The sequence below is a fragment of the Podarcis erhardii genome, assembly GCF_964252035.2.
Source record: "Podarcis erhardii genome assembly, chromosome: 10".
Lineage (NCBI taxonomy): Eukaryota > Metazoa > Chordata > Lepidosauria > Squamata > Lacertidae > Podarcis > Podarcis erhardii.
In genome coordinates, this window is record NC_138500.1 from 36,568,161 (window position 1) to 36,575,899 (window position 7,739).

General features: G+C 45.1%; 1 protein-coding gene across 1 annotated transcript in view; it reads right to left on the minus strand.

Annotated features, from left to right (window-relative positions):
* The window catches only part of ELK3 (ETS transcription factor ELK3), a 46,846-nt gene extending 39,998 nt beyond the window's left edge, over positions 1–6,848 (minus strand). Inside the window, exon 1 of the mRNA XM_081878309.1 lies at positions 6,410–6,848. The gene's annotated coding sequence lies outside the window, so the exon portion shown is untranslated. The remainder of the gene's footprint in view (positions 1–6,409) is intronic.
* Positions 6,849–7,739: the final 891 nt, after the last annotated feature.

Sequence of the window (7,739 nt, forward strand, 5' to 3'; positions counted from 1 at the left end):
AATATAAGAATTACCTTGATTCATGCCAATCTCGTAATACAAAACTTTTCTAAAGCTATTTCACCTCTGCTTTAGCTACAACTGTCAAAGCCACTTGCCTCCTAGTTTCAAAGTGTCATTTCAATCCACACACAGCATCATCTTTTGGGGGGCTTGTTTCTGTATGCATACCTGTTCTGTAGGCATGCCCTCTCCTAAATATTTTGGTCCTGGGCCAGCAAACATTTAGCTAGCCCTGCTGCATCATTCTAAATCATGAACAAATTAAAATCAGGTTCTCATTTAAAAACAGAAAAAACAATAATATTTGAAGTTAATTCCTTTGTTTATAAGTTGGTAGAAATACCAATAAACAAAAGGTAGTCCATCATATATATGCCTACTTAGTATTACAATGTATTACAGAAAGATCAATGGGACTTACCATAAGAATGCTGCCTGAACCATTTAATTTATGAGATGTTATAGGACTCAGGTTTCCCTAAAATCCATGCATTCTAATCAGGAAATTCTAATCCCAAATTGTGTGAAGTGATTGTGATTGTGCAGTTTATGCTTAAAAAAATACTCCTAACACTGCAGGTGACGTAAAAGTCAGAGGTTTCTATGCCCATCTTCACAGCTCTCTATCCTCCATCTATGCCAGCAAGCAAGAAACATTATCAAAGTTCAAGGCCACATTCCAGCCAGCCAAAAATCACTCAAGAAGGGTGCAGTCCTTATGCCTCCAAAGGTAATTTTAAAAATGCGCTTGTGCAATGCCAGGCAAAATTTCCAATGCTGCAAGAAGCAGCTGGATTTCTACTGGACTACTATAATGCACTTCACATGGGTCTACCACTGAAGATGTTATGGAAATTCCAACTAGTACAAAATAATGCAGCAATCAGGCTAATACCTACAAGCAGCAGGCCATAATAACATTACCCTCTTTCAAAAACAGCTACGTTGGATGCCAATTATTTTCTGGGCCCGATGCAAGGTATTAAGCCCTGAACACCTTGGGATCCAAATATCTGTAAGAATGGCTTATTCCATATTGACTGGCCCATAACCAACAGATGAAGCCCTTCTTGTGGTCCCCATGCAGGATGAGGTATGTGGTGTGGGAGCCTAGGAAATGGCCTTTTCACAGTGGGGGTTCCTCACCCTACTGAGGAGTATGTTGCTCCATCTCTCTATAGTTTCAGGTGGTTGATTAAGACACATCTTTTTCAGTGTTATTCAGTGGAATCCTTGCACTACCTGAAAGAGGGCTTTGGATACTGGCAGCAATGATTTGTTATTGTGAATGATTTTATCTAGCGTTGCCATATTTCTAGAAGTAAAATTCACGACACAAAAGTTGTTGAGATTTTTTAAGGAAGCTCATAGTTGCTGAGCTTTTTAAACTCAATCTCAAAATCCTGGACATTTTGCCAGTTTTCCAAAATTTCCCCTGGGTGCTATTTTCGCCTGTTAAATCCCGGGGAATTCCAGATGTACAGTAACCCTATTTTATCTATTTGCTTTTGTTGCAAGCTCGCTTGCAGCTTGTGCAAAACCACCTAAATAAATAAATAAATACTGACTGGGAGTTCAACATTGACCTGAGTAAATATTCTACCTTCCCATAATTAACAAAACCAGAAAATATATTCAGGTATGCTTCATTTGCCTATTTCATACAGATTATAAAATTTGTACAGAATTTTTATTTATGTATTTTCGTGTCAGTAGACCTTATTAAAACCCTCCTGATGCATAATGAAATCATCACTGCTGAAAATCTGAGACTTAAGTGGTTGAAAACATGTACCCCTACTCCAACTGCAACACAAGCTAAACTATATGTGAAAGGAGTGCAGAAACACTTCTCTGTTTTGTTGTCCTGCTCCCCACATCTGTTGCGTATCTTGAAAACTGAAGAGGTGACAGGATACCCTCCCTGCCCGCCTGCCCCACAATTTCTAGTCATAGGGTTAAAAAGCTCCTTGCCTACGTGTTAGTAGTGAGGTCTTTTGTCAAATCCTGGTGTGTATGGTACTATGTTATTATACCAGCATTTCTGTTCACAAAAACAAAACAAATCCCCCAATATTTCTTTCTTATCAGAGCTACTGAATGCCTACTAACAAACATGGTGAATGAAGATATATATGGGTGTAGATCAGGGTTCCTCAAACTTGGCCCTCCAGATGTTTTCAGACTACAATTCCCATCATCCCTGACCACTGGTCTTGCTAGCTAGGGATCATGGGAGTTGTAGGCCAAAAACATCTGGAAGGCCGAGTTTGCGGAAGCCTGGTATAGATATACCACATTTTATTTTGACTGAGTTCTAATCAGCTTAGGTGTATACAGACAATCACACACACACCTGCAACAAACAAGCACAGCAAAAAAGGAGGGGGTCTTATGCTTGAGCAGCATGTTTTTCTTTTTCTTTTTCCTATTACCCAAGTTTATGTTTTTACATGAGAACAGGAGGAGGAAAGGGGCTCCAGATTCCAGAAGCCACACTTCTACCTAAGCCTCTTACCAACCTGGTGCCTGCCTTTCAGCAAGAGCCTGGCGTCTCTGATGGAGGGAAGTTCCCACTTGCAGGCTGTTCAGCTCCACCTGCTCAGGAAACAGAGCGCTCAGGCGGAGTTAGGCTGCATACAATATCTCCAAGGACGATTTTTGCCTGCCACTGAGGAGGCAGGCAGGGGAGACCGAGAGCTAAGGCAGAAAGCCACCCTGCAGTGCACACACAGTTTATCAAAGAGCGAATTTTGCATCAGTCTGCTACTGCTGCTACAGGAGGCACGGAAGAGCAGTTGAGGCAGAGTTAGCAATGGCAACGGCAGCACAGGACAGGAAGAAGCATTGGCTTCCCAATTTTCACAATACAGTGGTACCTCGGTTTACAAATTTAATCCATTCCAGATGTCTGTTCTTAAACCGAAACCATTCTTAAACTGAGGCATGCTTTCCCTAATAAGACCCCCCGCCGGCAGTGCCCTTCCACCGTTCAGCTTCCGTTCTTACACCGAGGTAAAGTTCGCAAACTGGGACACTACTTCCGGTTTTGCGGAGTTTGTAAACCGAATGGTTCGTAAACAGGGCTGTTCTTAAACCAAGGTACCATTGTATCATGCTTTTTGACTATCACACACAAAGACACACACGATTCACAATATATTGCCAGGTAATTTTTTTTTAAATTGTTATCATGATTTGCTCTTGATATTGATATAAGACAATATATTGACATATTGTCCGGCCCTAAAAGTGGAATGATATATGGATGGTTCACTATAAATCCACCACTATTATTGCATCATGACATGTTGCAGAATACACCTGCAAAAACCACCCGTCTGGAGTTGTGCTTCTTTGGGAATAATGTTCTAGAGCCAAAGTGGTACCCTCCAAATGTTGTTGGGACTACATCTTCCATCATCACTGAACACTGGCCAAGTCAACCATGGCTCATGAGAGTTGGAATACAACCAACAACATCTGGAGGATGCCAAGTTGGTTGTCCCTATTCTGAAGTTTATGTACCACTATTCAAAAGGCTGTACTCCATCCCACCGCTCATCAAATGTCTATGATCGTAAGGGTCTGAGCATAACTTCTCCAGAAAACAGCAGACACTGATGAAGTATTCACTGTATGCACCATTTTAAAGGTCAAACCCAGCATTTTGCATAGGTGGTCGCAGCCCAAGATTGAGCCAAGTGCCAAAATGCCTGTTGAATATGGCCATACCTACCTGTTCCTGGAAGGAGTTGAGCTATCAACACCTAGGCCTTCTAAACATTATTTGAAGGCATCCATGTTCAGCAATACTACAACAGTCAGTCCTTGACAAAAGCCTGGATGGTAATTCTCAGGCCACTACTCAAAGGTAAATAGTGAAGTCAACACAGAAAATGTAATTGACTTCACCCCCAAAGGTGCACCCCTCCATTGTCGCCTGAGGCAGACGGATGCCCACAGCAATTGATAGAAAGCACTCCTAGCCACTGCAGCCACCTGGAATTCTACAATTTATTGAATTTCTAAACCATAGCATATCAGGTTTTGCAGGAACATGGGAAAACCAAAATAAAAGTGCAATAAACCAATACCTATTACACTTTTTTCAAACACACAATGATCCTTATATTCTCCATTTGTATCCAAAGGGTGCCAATCCTGGATAAAATGTTTTTGGATATTAATGCAATTATGGCTAGGAAAATCCCCAGATGCCTGGTAACCTCATCAGTTAGAAATTTGATAGTGGTACACAGGAATGTGACATACGCATTCAGCCCTAGAGGTTATTCAGGGTACGAAAGTTATTTCAATACAAAAGTAAGTTAAAATGCAAATGTCATATAATATTTTAAAATAATCACAAAATTGCACACATTAGTTGCAAGAGAATTTGGCCAAATGCAGTGAGCATATATTTGCTTTTAGATAAACATTTTATCATCCTCTATTTACTAAAAGAGATGGAAGGAAGGAGGCGGGAACTAATAAGATACGGTAGATCCCATTTTCAAATATTACACATCAAAGCCCTAAAACCAATAAAAAAGTATAAAAAGGCAAAATAAAGGGTAAAGCCCTTATTTTAGGAACATTAAAATGAAACCATTGTGTCCTTTGTCATTTAAAAAGCCATTCAAGATCACATGATAAAAAGGATGCTGCATTAAGTTAAGTAGGTCCCACCCCCCACCCTGACTAAATAAAGATGTAACTTGTCTCGCTTTCAACAGTAGTGGGCAGAAAAGCTGAGAGGGCTTCACAAAACCCTCCTGTGTTAGGGAACGGAAACTCCTAATGAGATTAGTTGGTGTGTGCAGACATTACTTAGCCATGACTAAATGGGCTCTCTTCCTGCAGCCAGTGGAAAATTCAGGGAACTTTTTCCTCCTGCAGCATCAGAGTCCCTCTAACCTTCAGCACAGCCCGATCCAAAAACAACTCTCCAGTCTCTCCCCCCCCCCCTTTTTAAACTGATGGTGTAAAATATAAAAATGGAGTGGGGAGGGGGTTTGGTGGAGGCAGAGGGTGAGAGTGAAGGAAACTCTCCAGCTCTCGCTCTCTCTCGAAACTACAAAGGAAACTGTAAAAGAGCAAATACATAAACCTGGGAAGGAGAAAACCACAGAGTTTCTTTGTGAGCTGCAGTGACTCATTTTCAAGATGTTGTCTGCTGCCAGTTTCAAACCGGAAGCGCATGGCAATTAGTCTTGCTGTTTCCAGACAAGCCAGAAACTCTCCCAACACTGCCCCCCTCCTCCTCCAAAGCCCCTTGGCCGTTTCCTCCTCTCCTTGCAGCCCCCAGCAATTTGCGCTGCCCTTAAGCAAACTGCTCTAATTCCTCTGGGCTACAGTCTGGTGTGCGGTTCCCCCCACCCCACCTCGCCGCCCCACTCCTTCCTTCTGCGCGCACACACTCAAATTCATTGTCTTAATAAAACGGCCCATGTGGCAGCAAGAGCAGGGACGCCGCCACCTCGCTCCCAGGTTGTGGAAACACATAAAGGCGCACATACAAACTCTCTTTCCCTCTCCCCTCACACACCCCTAAAGTGGTTCATGGCGACGCAGCGCCTTCGGAGAGAAATTAACTCTCGTCTCCTCAAGCCTGTCAGGCAGCGCGCGCCCCTTCCAGCTCACCCGCTTCACAAAGGCACTGGCCCCCCCGCCGTCTCCCCAAACGTAAGGCGACCCCTCCCCACCGCCACGCGCGCGCGCGCGCTTCGAGAGGCGCACTGGCACCCCCATTTCTCCAGCCAAGTTGGACGCCCCTCCTCACACCCCTCTTCCCCGCTGGAGAAGAGAGCCCCATCTTTAGCCCCCCACCCCCCCGGCGTTTTTTTGTCAACGGCAGGTGGAGACTCCTCCACATTGCCATATGCACAACAAGCAGTTGACACAACGCGCGCCTCCTGCAGAAGCCAGGGACTCCTTTCTGCCCCCCACACCCCGGGAGTTCCCACTGCCCTCCCTCTCTCACGCACAGTCCAAAAGGGCGACGTCTCGCCAGTCTCTCTCCCCCCCCACCCGCTCCGCGCGCCCCCCACACAACCCACTTTGCTCCCTCTCAGTTATTTCCCCAACCCCCCCCCCCCGACAGATGGCACTTCTGCCCCGCAGCAAAGAGCTGCAACTGGGGCTTCTGGAGCTGCCACTGGAGCTCCCGGCACCCGGGACTCTTCTCCCGCCTCCCCCGGCAGCCCCAACCGGATGCCTTGTGGCGGGGCAGGGATCTCCCGCACCCCCCACCCGTGGCGCGATACTTTTCGCCTTTTATCAGGGAAGGTGCGGGGGGGGGGACCGCCTGAGCGCCATCCCATGCTGCTCCCACCTGTCTGCCCCTCGCCCTTTTCTGCCTCCCCCCTCCAAACTCTGCCCAACTTTTAAAAAGCTTACATACCCGGAGTTTGGTGGGCTTCTCCGACCTCTCCTCGCAGGTTTAAAGGGAGCTGCGTAAAATCCCCCCGTTTTCCATACTGACAGTCCTCGAAAACGCTCTGTTGCTCTTGTAATGAGATCCTGATCCCCCCCTTGTTTCTTTCTCTCTTCCACCCCCCACCCCCCCCCCGGTTGGTGTGTGTGCGAGAGTGAGAGAGAGCGAGCGAGCAGGAAGTTGGAGCAGTCAGACAGCGAGCCGGCTCACTTCCTTTCCTGCATTATTCCCCAGGCGGTTTGCAGTCTGTGTAAACAGGCTTTTCCTCCCTTCTCCCCTCTCTTTGGCCACTGATGTGCAGCATTGCTGTAATATAAGACACACACATAGTAAAAGGGTAATGGCAACTTCACTCAGACGCACACACAAACCAAGGAACTCCAGCAGCTCCCTCTGACCTCCACCTCTTCCTGTTCTGCACCCCCGGGGAGGAGCTTCAAACAAGACCAACAAACTTGGCTCATCAGCCACAGCTACTAAAAACATAAGGTGGCTTCGCTGAAAAATAATAAACCAGCTTTCCCCCCAAAATGCTGGGATAACAGCAAGCTGGAGTCATTTAACTGTTCTTGCAGACCCGCGCACAGTTAACTGTGTTAACTGTGTTAACACAGTTATACAATAATAGATTTTAGTTCTATTCATAAGGATGCATGTATTAATATCTCTACTAATAGAGTGTAAGCAACAACAAATATTCTGCATTTTCTGTTGTTGTTGATTAGGGTGTCTGGACTTCAGCTCTGCTAATTACTGTGGCCCTTATAACTTTTCACCAGGCTTTCAACTGATAGAGGTGCTATAAACTGCTAAATTAAGACACAATGGGACAGTTCAAAGGCAGCCTTCCGTCCCTTGAAATGCAAAATCAAACGGTTTCTGAGCCCAGTGACCCAGCAGAGAAGCTCTGCAATCCAGTACACAGGCCACTGAAATCCACAACTCTGATAAAATTAAAGGTGCTACTACCAACGCACAGGACTGTAGTCTTAATTCAGTGCTATGACACACAGTAATTTAAGGAACAGCAAAATTAACCACTTAGAAGCAGTGAAGTACTATCAGATTCAGCTACAGATAGGTAGCCGTGTTGGTCTGCCATAGTCAAAACAAAACAAATTCCTTCCAGTAGCACCTTAAAGACCAACTAAGTCAGTTCTTGGTATGAGCTTTCGTGTGCATGCACACTTCTTCTTTCTTCATGCATGCACACGAAAGCTCATACTGAGGCATCTAATCATAAGCCTGCATGTTTATCAAAGCTTCTATATATTTCAATCAAGGCTTGTATTTAAAA